The 21,883-nt window shown below is 44.0% G+C and overlaps 1 pseudogene; it reads right to left on the bottom strand.

The window, feature by feature from the left end:
* Nucleotides 1–10,995: 10,995 nt before the first annotated feature.
* LOC134369156 (mitochondrial import receptor subunit TOM5 homolog) lies at nucleotides 10,996–11,151 on the bottom strand (annotated as a pseudogene).
* Nucleotides 11,152–21,883: the final 10,732 nt, after the last annotated feature.

Raw genomic sequence — 21,883 nt, 5'->3', positions numbered from 1 at the left:
CTGAGAGGAGTTCCACATCAGGGAATTACTGACAATGTCAGTCAGGGCTCCTGGCATTGAAACTATTTGACAGCTGTCATCAGGTATTGGGTGACTGATTGGATTAGGGGGTCTATAAGACCCTATTAGGTCCCAAGGGCTGAGAATGGGAAGGGTTGGGTCAGGTGTCATTGATCCCCATGTCACCATTAGAAAAGCCCAGAGAGTTCTCCTTTAGGCCGTGCAGCTCATAAGGGACACAGTGGTACCCAGATTTCACCTTTGCCCTAAACCAGCAGACACCAGTCTGGGAGCCAGGGGGGTGGTTAATACAGGGAGGTGCTAAAGGCTAGGTTCCCAGGAAGAAGACTCTGGGGGCAGAGGTGGGGGTACAGGATGTCTAACGGAGAATCCCCCACTGAGCAGAGATGACTGGGCCTTTATACCCCTGCCTCCATCAGTCACTGGCTCTGGGTCACCTGCGAATGGGGCATGACCTTGGGCATGTCAGCTAACAGCTGAGGTACATGCAGCAGACAGCACAGCAGCTGGGGCAACAAAGCCCTCCCTGTAGTGGGGGGGTCCTGGGCAGCGCATCCCCGTGCCCACTGCAAGGGCAGCGGGGGGATGCGAGATCTGTAGACGAGGTCCCTGGTGAGCTAGTCCTAGTGTTTCAGAAGCCTGCAGGAAAGTGGCTCGTTTACCTGCAACAACTCCCCATTGCATAAAGAAAATGTCAAGTCACCTTGCTCTTGGCAGAAGTGTTACCTCGCTGTTCTGTCTTGTCTTGTGCTTATCAGGCCTTCTGGATCCTTTGATGCCCTTGTCTCTGTGGTCCTCACGCGTCTGGGGCCCTGTGCAGTCTCCAGGATGGAAGTTTCAGTCTTGCTCATCACCTATTCTGTCAGATCTTTTGTCTAACAGGAGTACTTCATGTGCCCCAAGAGGCGAGGCTTCTGAACACAAACGCCGAACATCATCCTCTCTGCTTGCTCTCTCTGGGTCACCCCTTCCCCGAGGCAGTGGACACGGGAGGCCTAGTAGACTGAGTGGAAGAGGGGCTGAGAGTGAGCAGGAATCAAGGGCCCAGCAAGCACAGCATTGAAATTTCAAAAATCTTATCCCATCCACACATGGTCCTGCAGGTCCCTGCCATGGTCTGCTGGAAAAACGAAGGTGGCTGTCCTCGCCTATACCTGCTGGAGATCTGGGTCTCTATCTGTTCCCTTAAAAAGCTCGGCATGACCCACCAACAGCTCCCAAGGTGACCTTTCAGCATTTCCTCTGCTTTAATGCCTCAATCTCCTTATTTGATTTTGTGGTAATATTTAATGAGGCTTCTCTGTCTAAAAAGAAGAGATCATTTCCAAATATTGCTAATTCAGCACTAAGTGCAAAAGCAGTTCTGAGAGGAGTGAGTGGTGTCCCCTTTGATTTCTCTACTTCTAAGCTTCCAGGGTTGACATCCTTCAACAGGGCATAGGTGTCTTCCTGGCTGGCCCATGACCTTGGGGACTGAATGGCACGGAGGAAGGACTTGCTTCATTGCACATGTACATTTGGCTCAGAAAATGAGATTATTTTTAAAAACCTCAAAAACTATCTTTAATTTGGGCTAAGCAGGCTAGTTTTTTAAATTCAATATTAAATAGTATGAAATGGCATTTTAGAAAAAAACAACTGGATGGACATGTATTTTGTGACTTGAGATTTTTCATCAAGGGTGAGAGTCAGGATGTAGGTCCCTAGGTCCCTTGCTGAAAGCAGTTATATGAGCTGTTAAACCAAGCTGAAATACCTGCAGGGCTCAGGTAGATTGCAAGCTGAAATACCTGCAGGGCTCAGGTAGATTGCAAGCTGAAATACCTGCAGGGCTCAGGTAGATTGCAAGCTGAAATACCTGCTGGGCTCAGGCAGGTACTGTGTGGGAGGGAAGCAGTCTGGGTGTAAGAAATTCTCTGCTGTCTGCCTGTCTTTTGGTTCTTTTGATAGGTATTTGAGTAAAGAGAAATATCTCTCTACTGTAAGAAAAACAACACTGTAAACTCAATGAAGCAACTGATACCCAGACTCAGGGTTGCTGGGACAATAGGGAATGGTGGGGACTGTGGCAAACTGGAGATCACATGCCCAGATGAACAGGATGGTGAGAGCTCTAGCTTATTGGTTCCATTTGGGAATTACAGGCCCAATGTTGCCAAAGTTGATTTTTCCAGAAAGGCTATTTATTTGGATTTTTGTGGGAAATCTGATTTTATAATACTAACAATTAATTATAATTAAAAAAATAGTGGGTGGTCAAAACAAAACAAAAGAACAATAGCAAATCAAAACACATCTATGTGTCACACCTGGCCTAAAGACCTATATGAATGACCTTAAGTTTTCCAGAATTTGGAGCCAGGAGGATTTCTAGGGTGCACCAATTCCAACCTCCTACTTAATTTAGGAGAGTTATACGTGCAGCCTTCCTACAGAGGGGTATTTTCCCTCTAGTATACACCAACTGCTGGTGAGCTCACTACCTAACAGGGTGGAATTTGCACTGTTACTGGCCAGAGTTGTGAGAAATTCTGTTGGGTGGTAATGAATGGTAACTGAGGCAAACTAAAAAGCAAAACAAAACCTCAGGGCAGAGTGCAGCCAGTGGGAAGGGCCTGGACTCAGGAAATGGGAAGCCACCAGAACTCCCTGTTGCTGGGCTCTGCTTCCCTCTGAAACCTGCTTTCTTTCTCTACTCTCTGTGATGAGTGCCTCTCTCCAGGTCTCCAGTCCCTGTGGTGGAATGTGGCTGTGTCACAGCTTCTTTCTTTAGGTGTGTCTGGTTCAGGCTCCCACAAAGACCTGCACTCACTCTCTCTGGTTCTTGGGTCCAAGGGCCCAAGAAAGAGAATCTGATTGGCTCACCTAAAGGCAGCTGTCCAGCCCTGGTCCAATCACCTGTGGCCAGGGGGTGAGGTTGCACAGAACAAAGATGGTTTCAGAGAAAACCTGGCCAACACCATGGATAGGCCTGTTCTTGGGACCCCCAGAATGGCCAGAAGCCCTAGAAGGTGTCCACAGGATTCTATTGAGCTGAACTTTGTTTCACGGTAATCCTCTACCCATGACACCCACAGATCCACACAGACAGCTCAGTACTCCTTCCCCACAGCTGAGGACAGTCATGTCCCCTGAGTGGTGTTTGTCTTCTGGCTCAACATCCACAATTTTTCCACCTGTTTCCCGACCAATTAGGTTCCAAAGTCTCCCTCTGCCCTGGTTCTTTCTCAGGAAAAGCTTTAATTGGTCAAAATTTTCTGAAATATGGTGTCTGATCTCATCCTGGCCCTCTGGGACAGTTGTAAAAATAGTGGCATTCCTAAGAACTCAAAGGAGTTAATCATAAAATGAAAGCAGCTTAAAAACCTCATTTTCTCTGTGTCTGGAGCCCCGTGGAGCTTTCAGGGAGCAGCCTGCCTCCCCAAGAGATGCTGAGATGGGAATGTGAGCTGTCTGGTTTTGAAAAATCCATCTGCCATCGTGAAGGAGCTTGGCAGAGGAAATGACCCCCTTGTGGAGCCTGCCTCTGACCCCCTCCTTCCAGGCAGAAGTAAGCCCTCTCACCTTGGTGTTTCCTCCGCACTTTACTCATCTTGTTAGGAGTGCTGGGTTCCTGTCTGAGCATTGCCAATGATGATGAGAATAACAGTAGTTAGTATTTATAGAGGACTCACTGTGCACTGGGCACTGTGTTAGGTCCTTAACAGCACTGGCCATTACTGGTCTTTCTAAAATGAGCTAATCAAATATTAAAAACAATAATGACTATTTATTGAGTGCAGTGCTGAGCACATTTACTGCATCCCTTCATTTTCTATCCTCATAGTAACCTGATGAAGTTGTACTATTATTATCTCCATTCTAGAGCCCCAGAAAAGTCAAATGATGTGCTCCAAGTCACCCGGCTAAGAAGCAGTGGGACTGGGGAGCGAACCTGGCTCTCACTTTGGTGTCTGTGTGTGGAAAACTCGCTTGTACAACTTTGTATTTGCTTTGTTTCTGGGGGCCTTGGCTCATGTGAGGGGCTTGAAATAAATGGGTGAAGGAGAGGAGGAGCAAGGAGGCCAAGATGACTTGGAGAGGAAGGACAAATCCAAAAAAACTGCTGACGAGACCTGGAGGCGTCCTGTTTGGGAGAACTGGAGAAGTGAGCCCGGACCAGGTTCCTCTTGCTCTTGTCAGTGGGTTAGACCTGAGGCTTTGGGAAGCAGAAGACAAGTTTCCTTGAGGTTTTCCTTGAGGTAAATATGCTCGTTTTGATTGCCAGCCAAGAGAGCTGACAGCTCTGCCAGAGGGGCCTCCTTATCCATCACCGGCAGGAGGACTTGGCAGAGATTGTCCATTATCCCCCTCTGAGACCCTGGGATCAGAGATGGAATCACGTTTTTGTGTAAATGCCCTTTTCCCTCTCTCTTGGCAGGTGCCTACGAGCCTCTTCCCACTTTTAAACGATGGGGACTGTGACAAGGAGGTTGACAGGGAGCCCCCATCCTCTTTGATTCAGTGGAATGTGCAGAAGAGTGGGGAGCAGGTAGGCGCATTGCTTTGAGTTCCAGTGGGGGTTGCAGAACTCCGTGTGACTCATCCCCACCTTTGCCACCCTCCATCCCAGCTCAGAATCAAGGTAGGGCCAGGGTGGGGGAGGGGTAGCAGCCTGCAGAGTGAATTCTGTGTGTGCGCGTGCGTGCATGGGCGTGGGCGTGGGTTGGTGAGCCACAGTTGCCCATGGAGGCTGCCTGGCTGTGCTGTAGGCTTTAGGCAATTATCATTTCTCTCTCTAATTCTGTTCAAGGTGACTGTCAAAAATCCACAGAAGACTCTCCTAATGAAATGGAAAAGTGTGCAAATTTATCCTCCTGCATACAGATGCCTTTTCTTTTTATCTCCTAATAATTGTTCCCTTACGTTCAGCTTCATGATATTAAAGCATCTTTTCTTGTTCAACAATTAAGTCAAAACTGCCCACCTTGAGTGCCTATTTGTGCCTGGTCCTTGGAGGGTGATGGGCAGGGACTGGGGATCTCGGAGGGAAGTCTCAGCCCTTTTTCTTTCCTCCCTTTTCATTTTGTTTATTTATTTATATTTCACTGGGGTGGTGTGAATGCATGTGAACTGAGATGTTCTTGAGCGTGGATGTGTCTGAGGGAACAGAGCATCTTTCCACAAGTCAGGATGAAAAGATGGCTCTGGAAGGACATATTCCGGTTGGAGTTATCACAGTGACAGATTGTGGGTTTGATGAAACTAGTATCTAATGCTGGGAAACAATTAATAAATTCACCTGGGCCCTGCTCTATGCTTTTGTTGTCAACCTGAATCACCTAGTTTTGAGTCATCAGTTATGTGTGTTTTTTTACAAAGACGCATTTGAATTTCTCATCTCTTGGCTTTCACAGAAGCAATTCTGCGTCAGTCAGTGCATTTGTGTCCTGACGCCTGCCATAAACCCAAAGATTTCACCGAAACTGAAAAATTATTAGCTTCCATTGGAAGGAGACATAGGCCACCTTCAGGAATCCGCTGCTCTTTCTTCTCTGACAGTCATGCTATAGAACAGGGAGGTAGTTTGGAAATCACAATAGAGTCTTTAAAAGGGGGAGTATGTCAGTTCATAGGATTCATATATTTTTAATCCAGCCTCACTGAAGGAAACGTAAAATCGCCTGCTATGCCTTGAGGACGGTCAGGTAGTGGGGGGTGCTATAAACTTGCTTCCAGGTTTTATTGGTAGTTGTGTTGGAAGGCAAAAGTTTTGACCTAGAGCTGAGGTTGGCAAACTATGGCCTGCTGATCATATCTGGCCCCCAGCCTGTTTTTGTAAAGAAAGTTTTATTAAAAACAGCCATTCATTTACATATTATCTGCAGCTGCTTTCGGAGCTACAGAGGCAGAGATGAACAGACATGACCTGCAAAGCTGCAAATATTCTGTCTCTGGTCCTTTACAGAGAACATTTGCACACCCCCATGTTAGAGGATGATTCTGCCTCTTAAGCTTTCCAGAAATGGAGATGGAGCTGAGGGAGCTAAATGGTGCCATCAGTTCAGTGCTGCTGAGGACTCTTCATTTACCTTTGTTCCACCAGTTCTGGGCAGCTTTTCTGTCCAAGTAATGGTGAGCAGGAAGAGAAGAGGGGACTTTACGCAGGGATTTCTGCTTCTTGGCAGCAATTCCAACAAGACAGTTTTTGAGGCAGAAATTGGAGATCCTTGTCATCAACAGACCTGGGATTTATTAGAAACTGCAGTTTTGTAGATTAAAAAAAATCAAATAGCAGAATTTCACATGATTTAATCTTATACTTGTGCATTTCATACTTGGAAGCTTCCTGTTTCTGCCAAAGGTCAGAGCATGGAGAATAAACAGCTAACCTGGCTTTTCTCCATGCTGTTTAATCTCTGCTCTTGCTCCTCAAAACACAAAGGGATCCTGCATTTCTGGATCTGGCTTCTGCCACCAGGAATGGGGCTGGCTGAATCTTGTGGGTAGGAGCTGTGGGTGAGTAGATGGTCCAGGAGTGCTTCTGTGCTGCCTAGGAGCTAGATCTATATTCTTGGAGGGTGTGGTAGGCTGAAAAATACCAACCCCCTCATCCCCCCAGATAATTCTAATTCCTGGAACCTGTGAATGTTACTTTATATGGCAAAAACTTTATAGGTGTGATTAAGTTAAGAATTTTGAGATGGGGAGATTATCCTGAATTTTCTGGGTGGGCTCTAAATGCAGTCAAAGTGTTCTTATAAGAGGGAGGCAGAGAGAGCTTTGACACAGATAGAAGAGAGGGCTGTGTGACCACAGGGGCAGAGACGGGACTGATACAGCCACAAGCCAATGCCTGCAGCCACCAGAAGCTGGAAGAGGCAAGGAACGGATCCTCCCCTAGTGCCTCTGGAGGGAGCAAAGCCCTACTTACACTTTGAGTTCAGCTCACTGATGCTGACTTTGGACTTTTGGCTTCTAGAACTAGGAGAATAAATGTGTGTTGTTTTAAGCCACCAAGTTTGTTTTAGCGCAATTGGTTACAGCAGCCATAGGGTGCTAATACTGTGGTATTCAAACTGTGGAAGTTTTGCCATTATTTCCCTCTTGTTGTTCAAGAAATATTTACTGGGAGCGTTTTGTGTGCAGGTATTGTTCAAGGGGCTGTGTATAAAACAGGTGCAGTTCTTTCCTGATGAGCCTAGTGGACAAGGCAGACAATCAACGAATAAATGAGATGACTTTACGTAGCAGTTAAGTGCCGTGTTGCAGGTATTATTGCTGCATAAGAAGTTACCCCCAAATTTATTGCCTTACAACAACCATTTTATTATGTTCCCATATTCTGTGGGTTGGGAATTTGGACAGAGCACAGTGGGGAGGACATTTTTCTGCTCCACAGTGTCTGGGGCCTCAGCTGGGAAGGCTCCAAGTTTGGTGGTGATTCACCAAAGACTTGCTCACTCACATGGTTGGCCCTGGGCTGGGATGACTTGAAGATTTGGATTGCCAACTGGAGTAACTTCACGTGGCTTCTGTGTATGATTGGGCTTCCTTACAACATGGCGGCCTTTGGGCTCCAAGTGCCAGGGAAGCTGCGTGACCTTTGAGGACCCTGCCTCTAAAGTCACTTGTGATGCACTCTACTGGTCAAAGTAGTCACAAACTTGCCCAGATTAAAGGGGAAAGGATATAGACTGTACCTCATGATGGGAAGAATGGCAAGATTGCGTTGTAGAAGAGCATGTGGGATGGGAGATGGTGTTGCCACCATCTTTGAAAAATACCATATGCCAATGCTGACAAGATGGAAAACAGGATAATGGGATGAGAGTGGCTGGGATGTGGGAGCTACTTTAGGTTGGATGATCAGCAAAGGCCTCTCTGAAAGGTGACATTTAATCTGAATTCTGAATGGGGAGAAGGAGCCAGTCTTGGGAAAACCCAGAGAAAGAGTAGTTCAGGCTGAGGGAGATAGTTGTATCCTTAACAAAGGTATGATATGGTGTTGACCTCAACCAATGGGGGTGGACACCAACTGTGGACTGTGAGAGTGACCATGCCAGTGATGGTCCAGGTAGAGGGGAAACCAAGGGCAAGTCCTGGGTGGTAGTGAACTTAGCTTTCCCAATTGATCTATCACCCTGTTCTATTGTCTTCCTTGCATTTTGCCACTTTCTGAAATTATCCCATTAACTTCTCAATGCTTTGTCTCCCCCACTAGATTGAAACTCCACGAGAACGGGGACTTTATCTTGGGAACCTGCATTCTCAGTGCATAACAGAGTACCTGATATACACACACATCTGATAAAAATGTGTTGAATGAATGATGCATTTCTGAGTGGGCCTACTTCCTAGTCATGGGGCTGCCTGGCAGAGGGTTTCTCCTTGATTTTGATGTCTGCAGTTGTGGTAATTGCCACAGGATTAAGTAATTAGAGAAAAGCCCAAGAATGTAGTCAACCTTGTGGACGCTGGAAATTTGTCACTGGATCAAGTTGGAACCCAGTAATGATGCTACTCATATGAGCCATTGGTCTTGTAAATGAAATTCTTTCATTGGTTTGAAAAATGCTCTGAGAATCGGGAGGCAATTGAGTCTGAGGACCCTTCATAAATGGTTTCTGTAATGGATCCCCCAGGACTCATCAGCTGTGGCACCCTGCCCATTACTTATGCAGAGGAATACAGATAAATGTGCCTGGATAATAGCCCTGGGAATGAATAAATCTCACTTGTTTATAGAGGAAGGCAGCACATGAGGACTTAATGCTGTGGTTAAGGTTTTGTTGGATTTATGAGAACATGCATACCAGTATGAGCTGAGATTTAGAATCCAAAGGTTGAGAGGACAGTTGTTTCCAGTGACCTTGTGGCTTTGCTGTGGAGTCTCCTGGTCAGCTTTCGATGACCCCTGTTTACCCAGAGGTGTCTCTTCACTCAGTTGTGGATTTGGCAGCTGCCATCTTAGGGCAGGGTTTCTTGCAACCACAGATACTTCTTTTTGCTGTTGAATGAGCCCATGGGTGCAGGCTAACTTGGCAGAAGCTGCTGATACCCACACTAAGAAATTGTGTAAACCAGGCTCAAGCTTTGACAGAGATCAAAGTGAATGATGGTGTCCAGGGACATGCTTCATTTGGTCATTTTGTCACCATTAATTTGCATGTTTTGTCAACATTTATGGAGTTATGGAGTCCCTGCTATGTGTAAGCCTTATGCTAGGACTTGTGGTTTTGGCAAAGTGAGTCTTGGTCTCTGGAGCTCATTACTTGAAACAGTTCCAGTGTTTCCTGAGCTACTGTTATTTCCTAAGCACTTCTAGTGGTGTACCAACTCCATTATGACTTATTAATATTTATCTTTAAATCGACCCACTTGTTTTTAAACTTAAGTGCCAAGGTTAGCCTTGTTCTAAATTGTAACTCTTACTGGTTGCACTGGTTTATTGTGCCGATTATATTACTTTCTAACTCATATTAAAATAAATACGTGTTAAAAAATAATTTCCCTTGTCTACCACCCAAAATAATACGTGTATCACCCAGTAATTTTCCCTACCGCAGTGGTTTACGTACCTTACTTGGCGAAACAAAATATTTGCTTTGGCCGAATGTCTTACCTAGTTTGGCAACTCTATGAAATGTGTGACTTCTACCTGTTTGTCCCCACAATGAGAGGTTTCTTGTCTAGGTATTTTAGGGCAAAGATGCGTCCTGTCATAAATTCTGTGACTGTTTTCATTGTCCACTTTTTCTTTCTTTTCCTACAAAATGATGTAAGGGCATATACAAGAATGACTTTCACAGGTCACTGTTCATTGACTTCCAGAAAATTAAAGGTGGGTCTCCACAGAGTGACAGGTCACTTTTTATGGGCCTAAGACACGTTATATTATAGTCCTCTTGCTTCTGTCCTAGTGCCTAGGAGAGACCATGTACCAGTGGTCTTCGTTGCTCTAAAATGATTGTCTGATTTAAAGATTTGAAGGAATGGACTTTAATGCTTAGCTGAAAGATGGAGAGAAATGCTGCTCGTTGATGGTAGTTGGTGGAAAGGTGAACTCACATATACCATAACTGTATTTCTTAGAACTCAGATCAGTATGTGTTATTAATATGCAATGCCCCATGAGTGTAGGAAAATCAAATCATCATTAACGATGCAGTTAACCAATGGATTTTATTGAAAGAATAACATTACATAAAAATGTAATGGTGTCAGAATATCTGGAATGTATGGAGGCTGAAGGGAAGATTTCTCAAACCAGAGGAAGGCCAGGAAGTTGGGCTATCTGTGTTCCTGGCATTTGCTCTGTAATTGGCCCTTATTTCCCCTAAGCCAAAGATGCAAAATGATACCACTTAGCCTGAATCTGGCCAGCAGATATACAGTATTTTGTTTTGCTTAAGGAGTCTCTGAAAAAGATAGGGGCCGACATAAAACAATTGGACTACTGCTCATAAATGTCTGGATTTTTGTTCTATCTTGAAACAGAGGAAGCTCTGGCAACATTGACCTTACATTCCCACTTAGAAACAGACTTGTGGAACGGAACTCACTGGTCTGTGCCCCCTTTAGATAAGATGTGGACTTGCCACTTTGCCACAGTTGCCACGACTCCCTCTTGTCTACCCTACACTGAGGCTGTCCATCACCATTTTTTCTTCAGACATAATTTCCTTATAATTAATACTTGCTAGAAAATGGAACTTGACATTATTTACGATTATACCCACATTCACAGAAGTTGAATATCTCAGGCATAAGGGCACACTATGACCACAAGACGTCTTTTCATACTTCCCAAATAGTTTTATATTTTAGCTATGAAGGTCAGTTACCAAAGCCAAACTTGTTCTTAACAAGTAGAATTTTTATGTCCATTCAGTCAGAGTCTCTTACACCTTTCTGGGCCTATTCATTTGCAGGTAGGAGTAGAAACTGTAACCAGGTTCTTCATATCATGCGTTCACATGTGATGTCCAATCTTCATATGCTGTCCAGTTTCTATAAGATAAAAGGAGTGACTTGCAGCAGGGCCACATAGCTAAGGAAATTCTGTATGGAAGAGACAACATCCTTACACATCTGCCATCTCATCTCCTATGGGTCCAGCTTTGGTGTGAGGCCCTCGATTCTGAACATCATGGTTCTGTCCCACCTGCTTCCAGCTGCCAGTCACCCTTTATAATCATCCTTGAGCTATAGTTTTTCTTATGGTAGACAAGTATTTCTCTGTTCCCCAGACTCTGTAAAAAATGAGAGGTATTTCCAGAGGGCTGTGTTTCAAGAACAATAGAACAGAACATCTTTGTGTAAGTGAAGATCACTCCCATGTATTTAATATTCAAGCAAAACGTGTTGGCGGCCTCTGTTCATTTACTGTTGCTGTCTGGTCCCGCAGGCATTTGACTTTCTGACCCCTGAATCCAGCTAAGAGGTCAGGGAGGGGCCCTTCAAGGCAGACAGTCTGTTGGGGAGGACTTTGCGGAGGCTGGTGCCCCCAGATGCAATAAACCAGCCTCCTGGGCCCCTTTAGAATGGAGTGGATTGGAGTCTGTTTCATCCTTAATGAGTGAATTGAATACCTCACAGCAGGGGAAGCTTTTACCCAGCAGTTTTCCACTTAGAACTACTCTTTCCTTCTCTCCTCAACTAATCAACTGAGTTTGCTATTGTGTGGTACTGTGGTATTGGGGGTGGTGGTTTTACATTTGTGGGGACACTGATCTCCCCAGTTTGAAGTCAGATTTTCCTTATATAATGTGTCAGTACCCTCCACCTTACCTAACACGGGACATAGCTTGGAGTGAGATGAAAACCTGATGTGAGCAGTTTGTTTTCTGCTGCATGGTATAGAGAGGCAAGTGAATAAAAGTGTGGTACTGGGAGCCAGACTGCATGTGATGTTGTGCAAGTTGTCTGACCTTCTGGGCCTGCCTCAGTTTCCTCATTTGTAGACTAGGTGTAATAATAACATCCTCACACAAGTGCTGAGATCTGTGATAGCTCTTACGGGTAAAGTTCTTGCCACTTGTGCTCAGCAAGGATGTAGTATTTTTATTCACAGTGATGTTCCTAGCACCCAGAGTAGTGTCTAGCACATACGAGGTCATCACTCATACTTGCTTTGTTCCCTGCCGTATCTTCAGCACTTAGAACAGTGGTCAATAAATCATTGTCCCAAGAAAGAATGAACAAATGGTTTGAAGATGACCTTTGAAGTCAGTGTGCATCTGAGATATGGGTACCAAGACATCTTCTCCAAACCAGAAGTCAGATGTGGGGTGTGACCAAGGATTTTGGTGCAAGAAGTGGCATGGGAGATGCAATCTGGATGTGAATTGCTGGTATTTGTGGATGTGTTAATGGCTTATGGGGAAATGGGACCAGACATAGAAAGTCAGAATCATCTCAGAGAGTTGTGGAGAAGGTTTGCCCCAGATGTGGCTGTGGGTACCAGCTGTTCGGGAATGCTCAGGGCTCGTGTTTTAGTTTCCTATTGCTGCTGTAACAAATTACCAGAAACTTAGTGGCTTACACAACACAAATTTGTTATCTTACAGTCTGGAGGTTGGAGGTCTGAAATGGATCTTAAAGGGCTAAACTCAAGGTATTGGCAGGCTCCAGGAGAGGCTCCAGGGAAGACTCTAGCCCTTTTCTTCATCTTCAAAGCACACGTTCAGCCTGTTTCTGTGGTGACATCTCCTTCTCTGACTCTGAACCTCTTGCTTCCCTCTTATAAGGACCCTTGTCATGACATTGGGCCCACCCAGATAATCCAGGATAATCTCCCCATTTCAAGGTCCTTAATTACATCTGCAAAGTCCCTTTGTCCTGTAAAGTAATGTACAAGTTCTGAGGACTAGGATGTGGGTACTGCTCTGACACAGCTTGCTAGGATCCTGGGAAGTTAGGAGGGCAGGGTGCTCTGGGTGGGGCTGCTATAGCCTAGCGGGGCCCAGGCAAAACAAGGTGGGCCATTCTAGGCAGATGGGGCTGAGGCCCAGGATCCAGATTTCCCTCTACAAGAGCTGAGGGCTCTGTTTGTGGCTGCTGTAGTTTGGAGGCAGCTTTCCCCTTACCAGGGAGTGTTCACGCTCCGTGGGCTGGAGTATTGAGCTGTGTGACTGAGTGGTGCTGCAGTGTTGATGGGGGACGGGCTGTTTTGAGTGGGAGGAATGTTGTTGGTCATTCCCAACTTAGATCTTTGGGGGGTCTCAGGATCAGTTGGGTCTGGGAGAGTGAAGAAGCTCACAGCCAGAGCACACTTGCCATGTGCCAAGCAAGCCTTCCCTTTTAATAAAAACAGCACGCCTCATTCCCAAAACACAATTTTAAGTGACTGTATTTATTTTCCGATCTACTCCCCTGCCCTCCTGCCCACTCCCTGTAGTAAAGGCCATCCACATTCATTGTAGAAATTTAGAAATGTCAGCAAAGTATAAAGATGATAAAAATCATCTCAAATTGCAGTACCTGCAGATAACTACCATTGATGTGTTGGTGAAGTTCCTGCAAGTCTTTTTCCCTTGTGTGAATGTGTGCACGCACACACACGTACCTGTATACACTTGACACATCTTATCTTGTGAAGTTTATTTATTTTTTGAATTTTTTGGTTGAATTCTAAAGTGCACAAATCACAAGTGCACAACTTGGTGACTTTCACAAACCGAATACACTCATGTAACCAGTCCCCAGAAGCCCCTGCAGTCTGCCCCTAATCATGTAGTGCCCTCTACCCACCCTAGGCTGGCCAGTACAGGGATCTGAACCCTTGACCCTGGTGTTATCAGCACCATGCTCTAACCAAGTGAGCTAACCAGTCAGCCCTCACCACTCTGTCTTCTAACAGCATAGATTCCCTTTGGCTGATTTTGAACTTCATGTAAATGGAATCTTGCAGTTGGGCCCCTTTGGCTCAAGTTCATGACTCTGAGGTTCATCCACATTGTCACATGTAGTTACAGCTCATTCATTCCCATCGCTGTAGAACAGAGGGTGGCAGACTGTGACCTGTGGAACACACGGAGCTTGTGAGCTATGAATAGTTTTCAAGTTTTTAAAGGCTTGTATAGAAGAAAACTAAGAGCAACAAAGAAGAATATGTAACAGAGTGTATTGCCAGCAAAGCCTGAAATATTTACTATCTGGCCCTTTCCAGAAAAAGCTTGCAACCCTGCTGTAGACTTAGTGCCTTATATCACTACCTACCCATTCTACTGCTGATGGGCATTTGGGCATTAATTTCATTTTAAAATCAATTTATTATAACTTAGCATATTTACAATTTAAAATAATTTAAGAGTAATGTATACACGTGATAAAAATTCAGGGAACATAGAAGGGCATAAAATAAAAAGCAAAAGTTTAGTTGCCCAGACCAGGCCTGTTCATATAAATCACCACTGCTATCATTTTTCTTCTTTTAGATTTTTCCATTCTGTCTTGGTTGGGGTTGAAAGTCGGGCTTGGGTTGGGGTTAAGCCTTCTCCATTCCACAATTGTACAAAGACATTACCCAGGTTTTCTTGTAATTTTATGATTTATTTTTAAAGTATTTGATATTTGGAATTTATTTTATCTTTAGGGTGAATTGGGGCTCCCTACCCAAATCCCAGTAGTTCATCAGTTGTCTCAATGCGAGTTACAAGATAAGTCAGGTTCTTTTGACTGTTTTGAAGTGAAGTTATTTAATCTGAAAATGAATATATCATATGGCGCTTTGGACTGGGCTGTCCAGTGAGACCCAGAGTGATGAACAAATCATTGCACTGGACTTAGGGACGGCAAGTGTGGGGACCCCCAGCCAGGTGCCACACAATCTCAGGCAACTTAAATTGTGAAGCAGGACGGGCATTTGAATGTTAAGCAGCCGGGAATATTCTTCCCATTTACAAAGAAACAAGATTTCTCTCCATCTTTGGGAACAGGGAAGGCACAGCAGCCTTGGAGTCTTCAAAGTGTAGTGGCTCAGACAAGAGAGAAGTTGTTTTCCTTCTATTTAACCATCCTAATGTAGGCAGTTGCTCTGATCTCCAAGATCATCCTGGGATCCAGAGGTTTATTATCTCTTTGGGCTGTCACCCTTAGGCTGGTGTCTGCATCTCACGGTCAAGATTGTCTTAGCTCCATGGGTGCATTCCAGGGTAGAAGGGGAAAGAGTTAAGAAGTGGAGGGTGGGAATTTCCTTTTTAGAGTGAGTGGCCTGGGAATTGCACATTTTACTTCCACCCTGAGCCTGGAAATGGGTCACATGGGCGCAGTCAGCTGCAAGGGAGACTGGGAAAGGTCATCTCTGGCCTCATGCTTGGGAGGTTCTATTACTAGAAGGAGGAAGGGGAGAAAGGAAACTGGAATTAGCCATTTTTTTTGTCTCATTATCTCTTTTTTATTCGTACTTCTGATAGGCAATGATTATAGAGGAATGCTTCCCTGCTGTAAGGAAAGTAACACTGCAGGTGGGAAGATAAGAGGTAACTGAACTTTGCACTCTAGTTTGGGGGAGACAATAGGGAATGGAGGGGACTGTGGCTCCTTGGAGAGCTTGAACATGGGGTGGGAGGTGGCTGCTAATCAGTGACTGCTTCTTATTGCCCTGCAGGAACATGAGCTTAGAGTTAACAGACTTAATTTTTCAAGAGAAACTAGAAATCTGTATTTTTTTTTAGGTGAGAAGTTTTTTTGATTTTTCAGTCTTTGTTCAATTTAAGAAATACTTGTAGGCCAATCAATAAAGGTGTGCAAGTCATATTGTGCTGTGGACCTCCAATTTATGATCTGTGCCCTAAAGGCTGCTATGCCATTATCCTCTGATGGGCAGAGCTCAGGAATCTGTCATTTTCAGAAACAGGGAAATTGGGATCAACTTCTATCCATTGATGATGGCAGTGTTGGTTCACTTTCTCTGGAGGGCAATTTCATATTATCTATCAAAATTACAAATACACATACTCTTTGACCCATTGATTTCACTTCTGGGAATTTATCATTCAGAGAGATCGTACAAGTGCAAATTAGCCTGTGTCTGAGCTTATTCATTGCAACCCTGCAGTAGCAAAAGGCTAGCAGCAACCTGAGTGTCCATCAAGAGGGGACTGATTAAATAAATTTTGTTACATTCATACAATGGAATGATATATAGCCATAAAGAAAATGAAGACACTCTATATGTTGGCTGTAGCCATCTCTAAGATATTGCTAAGTGAAAACCAAAACAATTGGGTATACCATGCCAGTATTTATGTTAAAAAAGAAAAAAAAGTATAGTATATTTGCACTTTTACATACATAACATATTTCTGGAAAGTTCATAAGAAAATGATAACATTGGTTGCTTCTGGGGAGTTGAGTGACTACAAGACAGTAGTAGAATCTTACTCTAGAATTTTGTATCTTTTGAAGTTTGAGACATATAAATGTTTTACCCACTCAAAACATAAATAAAATTAAGATTTAAAAAACAAGAAAGACTAATGAGGCTCAGAGAGGGCAAGGGTCACCCAGCAGTTGGGAGCTAGGATCAGCACTTTCCTGCACCTCCCAGCATCACGTTTTGTTTCCCTGGCAATCTTCCCACATGCTAGTTTTTGCTGTTAGAGGCTATTTAGGAGAACATCTACCTTATTCACTAGTAAGCTGGAATATATTTTACCAGCTGATGGAATTCCTATGGTTCTTTGCCGGAGCTGCTGTTTTCCTCTGTCTCTATGATAACAGCTCTGAGGCAAGACCATCTTCTGCAGGATCCCAGGCTCCAAGCTACACCTCTGATTATATTTACAGTTACTTTGCAGTTCATCGAGGAGACCTGGGCATTTCCCTTGTGCTTGCTACATCACCCGGGCACTTGTAACCTTGGCAGCTGACTCAGGGGTCAGGGGCTGCTCTGAGTGCTGTTGGAATTCCAGTGACTTGGAGTTTCTCCTTGCAACTTCACCTTCCGCCAGTGGCACTAGGAAAAATAATGATTTCTTGACTGTAGAAAGCAGGGTGACAAACGCAGGGTCTTTGTGGAGTGAGGCATACAGCTTTTCTGGTTTCCTGGCAGATACCGTTTAAATGACATTTTTCTTGAAGATTAGAGAGATGTTGGAAGCTGCCTTGGGAATGGAGCCTGGTAATTAGCTCTTTACCTATGTCCTGAGGATTCTCAGCACAGTTGCTTGTCAAGGGAGCTTGGGAGAGGATGTACTGTGTTCTCACCAAGATGAATTAGAACCTTCTCCTGTTTAAACAAAATGAGAAATCCAGGTGTCTGGGAATTGTACTGTCACCTTAAATTTCCCTAGTGCAGTAGGATCCAGCATGGAGTATGATGGATCACTTATATTGTACTTGTTAGGTACAATACAGGTTTGGCTGCAGGTAACTGGGGCTCTAAATAACAATGGCTTAAGCCGGAAAGAAGTGTATTTCTCTCTCATGTAAAAGTACAGATGTAAGTAGCTGGGGCTGGTAAGGCAGCTCCACTTGGCAAATCCCTCAAGGTTCTAAGCTCCTTCCAGCTCACAGCCATTCTTAAGGGGTAGATCTCTCTTCATGGCCCAGATCGAGCCCCTTCTATCCCTCCACATTCCAGATGGCTGGAAAGGGAAAGAGCAAGGGAAGAAAGTTCAAGCCTTTGTTCTTTAAGGCTACTTTCCAAGAAGTTGCATGCAGTACCCACCCCTCCCAATTTCCAGAAGTTATTACATTAGCTTGGGTCCCCCTGTCACACCCCAAAGCAGAACCTGGTATAAAGCTTTTTGTACAGGTAATTCATTTTGGGAATGAATTTAAAGGAAGTAGAATGGGGTAAATGGGAAGAGCAAACAGGGAAGGAGGGAAAAACCAGTCCAAGGCTGCATGACTGAGTTGGTTACCACTGGGGTTCAGTCCTGCTGAGATTATTTCCAGGAGCAAAGTGGAGCACACCTCAGGACTGTTGGCCCAAGACACAGAAGAGGGGAGTATTTCCTTACACGCTGCTGTACCCTTTGGCCAAGGGTCAATACCCAGGATAATTCCTGTGCACTCACAGTTTTGTGAATGCGCGCAATAGCTGAACAGGCTCTGCAGGCAGAGGGTAAGGGATGTGAGGTGCAGTGGAGGTGCTGTTGGGTTCCATGTGTGCCCAACTCATGGCTGCAGCAAGAGCCAGAGTGAAAAGATGGGCTGAAAGATGTGAGATAGAACATTAGCTGTGTGGCCATGCTTAGCTGCAAAGGAACCTGGGAAATGTAGTTTTTATTCACAGTGGCCTTGAGCCCCGCAAACAATGGGGCATTTGATTATTATGGAAAGGATGATGTAGAACAAATGGTAGAATCTGGCACACCATAATATTTCTTTATCCAAAATTAGGTATTTGTCAATCTCTGTGATCTGGGACTCAGCTGAGAAGATATCAAAATCCCTCTGGCCAATATAGCTGTCATAGTCCATGCACTAAAGCATATGTCCATAGGATGCCCTCTGAGACCCTATTCGAGATCTTTTTACTTTGGCACAATTCTAACAAGCATGATGATCTGTCTTCCAAGTGCCAACACATGGAAGTAGATGGAAATGGGAGAATTGCTGAGGGTCTGTCCACAGATGGAACCCTAACATTGTCTCCCAACGCTAGCTTGTCCTTTATAGAATTTTAGAGTGATTAAAAAAAAAAAACACCAATGTGATGCTGTACACCTTACATAGTAAAACATACGTTTAAACATACATTTAAAAAAATGCAGATGTTACTTCCTCCTTTAAAACTTCTCAATGCCTTTGGCATCTGGTCCTGCCTTCCTCTCCACTCTCTTGCCTACCTGCCTTGTAGCCATACTCCATGCTGAATTTTCGTTCTTCCAAAGCCCTCTGAGCATCCCATTTCCTCTTGTCTAGACTGCTCCTCCCTACCTTGCTTCAGGTCATCCTTCAGTTTTCTGCTGAACATGAGACTGGGTGAGGCCCTCCCGCCACAGGATCTCATGACACATGCTATTGTTATTACTTGTTCAGTGCCCTTTCCACTTGACTAGACTGTGTACTCTGTGAAGTTAGGGGTGGAGCAGTGTCCGTTCTGTTCATTTCTCTATTTCCAGGGCCTGGCACATAGTAGGTGCTAACAAGTCTTTATGGAATGGGTGGATGGATGGAAACACACCACATCTCTCATCCTAGAGATTCTTCTTTCCAATGGGTGCCCTTGGTTCCTGGTAAGAGAGGGTTCAGAATTCATTACCAAGCCTCTCCCACTGCTGGGGGTACACTTCAGAGCTTATGTTTATTGCTGGAAAGCCTAAACATGTGGTTTTACTTTAGAACTAGTCTTAATTGCTGCTGCCACCCTAGGCTCAACGCAGAGAACTACAAAAAGAGAGTGAGTTAATCATCCAACAGGTTAGCCCCACCCAAAGTGGCACACTGCCTCCTACTGGATCTTAGATGTATTGGAGGCTAACACACCATGGCATTGGCTGGGCTGGTTGCCCTTTCAATTCTTACTGCTACCTGTTTATTTATTTATTTATTTTTTTTACCTGTTTATTTTTAACTAAAAATATTTACAAACCTAAGCTATTTCTCCCAAATTATAAAACAAACTTGAAGAACACTAAAAGCTAAACTAGTAGTCCTCCTGAGAATGTATACTTAGAAAGGATTCTTCCCTCCAGTTCTGATATTAAGAGAGATATTGAAGATTTAGAGAATACAGCAGAATACAAAGAATAAAAATAAAAACCATCGAGGGAAAGTCACTCAATTTTTTGATGTACTTTCTTTCAATCTTTGTACTATGTATATTAACATTCATGCAAACACATACATACACAGAGCACTAAAATGATTATCCTAAATGTAAAGGTTTATATCTTGATTTTTTTTCACTTTACATGAAATTTTGAACATGTTCCTACGTCTTTAAATGTTCTTCAAGAATTATTTTTGAAGACTGTGTAGTACTTCATTGAAAGGGCACACTTTATTTATCCCCTTTCTTTGAGCAATTAAGTTGTTGCTGATTTTCTCATTGCCACGTGTTTATTGCAATGAATTTTCTTGTATCTCTAATTATTTATTGTAAATTGATAGTAGTACAATTCCTGAATTAAGGGTATGAATATTTTTCAGTCTTTTGATTCATGTTGCCAAATTATTTTTTAGAAAAATGGTCTGTTGACATCGCTGCCAAAAATTTTTTTAACTGTACCTTCAGTAACAGTGATTATTATAAATAAAAAAAGTCAAGTCGATAGTCTCCAAGTTACTTTTTATTTTTTATTTTTTTTATTTTTTAAAAAAGATGACCGGTAAGGGGGTCTCAACCCTTGGCTTGGTGTTGTCAGCACCATGCTCAGCCACTGAGCAAACCAGCCATCCCTATATAGGATCCGAACCCGTGGCCTTGGTGTTATCAGCACCGCACTCTACCGAGTGAGCCACGGGCCGGCCTTCCAAGTTACTTTTTAAACTTCAGTGATCAGATGGGTTGTTATGTAGTTCTAATTGGTATATGGATAAGGTAGCTTTTCTTTAAAAATACAGCACAGTAGTTAAAAAACAGCTATTTTCACTTGACATTTTATTAAAACATTTCCATGTGTTAATAACATCCATATACAAGTTGATGTTAAGGTTGATTTCCAAGTTCTTTATAGATTTTCACTGTCATGTATATTTCTGCAGAAAACACCCTTGTATACAATGAAAATTACATTTTCCCTTATGTGGTTTATTTTCTTAGTATATAATACCCAATGACAACAACTGCATCTGGGGTGGTTTTAAAACCTGACCCCAAATTCTTTGACACCTTTTTCATTGAGAGGTGAGCTCTATGTCTGCTCCCCTTGAATCGGGGCAGCCTTGTGACTTCCTTGGCTGGTAGAGAATGGCAGAAATGATGCCCTGTGACTTCTGAGGCTGGGCCACCACAGGCATGTGGCTTTGGTTTGTTTGCTGGAACACTGAGCTGCCATGCAAGAAATCTAACTCTCTCGAGGTGGCCATGCCCAACAGGCTATGCGTAGGTGTTTCTATTGATAGTCCCAGCTGAGCTCAGCTTTCCACCTGCCCCCACCAAAGTGTAAGATATGTGAGTGAAGAAACTATTTTGGAAATGGAATCTCTAGCCTCAGCCCTCCCAGTGCCCACCTGAGTCCCCTCCAGCCACTGAGTTTTCCCTAAGACCCCAGATATCATGAAGCAGAGACAAACCATCCCCACTGTGTTCTTATCCTGGTTCTTGACCTACAGAAACCATGAACTTCATAAAATGGTTATTGTCCTATGCCACCAAGTTTGGGGTGGTTGGTACATTGCCATAATAGCTACAACAAGGTTAAATGGTATAGACAGTCTCAGAGCTTTTGTAACAAGATTTCAGATTTCCCGCCAAAAAGAATGACTCTCTCATAAGTAGTTATTCCAGATAAAGTTTCTTCGTGGATGGGGCTGGGGGTCTTAAGCCCTTATGAGACAGCAAAATCAGACTTCAGCTCAGAAATGTTGCAGCTGCTGCTGGCTTACACATGGTGTTAGGAGGAAAAGTCTGAGACCATCGCTCAGCTTTGTCTACTCAGCTTTCCTATTCAGGCACAGAGCTGACTGTGGCCGAGTCTGGCATTTGAAACCTGATTGAATTGCCCAGATCCTTCTCCCTAGTGTATTTAAGATTAGTGAAACCTTTTTTCCAGGGATGGCCAAAAGATTACATTCTACCTGCTCATTATGATTGATTGATATTGGTGGTGTGGGAAGGAGGTCCATGATTGATTGGCAATGTCTGCCATGGGCATGGTGGTGGAGAGGTGGAAGTTTTGTGTTGAGAGTCTGCTCTTCCTGACTCGTGGTGTTTGCAGCCACCCACAGTTCATCAGCTGTGAGTGAAAAAAGGTTAAAACGT

The sequence above is a fragment of the Cynocephalus volans genome, chromosome 2 (assembly GCF_027409185.1).
Source record: "Cynocephalus volans isolate mCynVol1 chromosome 2, mCynVol1.pri, whole genome shotgun sequence".
NCBI classification, from domain to species: domain Eukaryota; kingdom Metazoa; phylum Chordata; class Mammalia; order Dermoptera; family Cynocephalidae; genus Cynocephalus; species Cynocephalus volans.
This window is presented reverse-complemented; position numbering and strand designations above follow the sequence as displayed.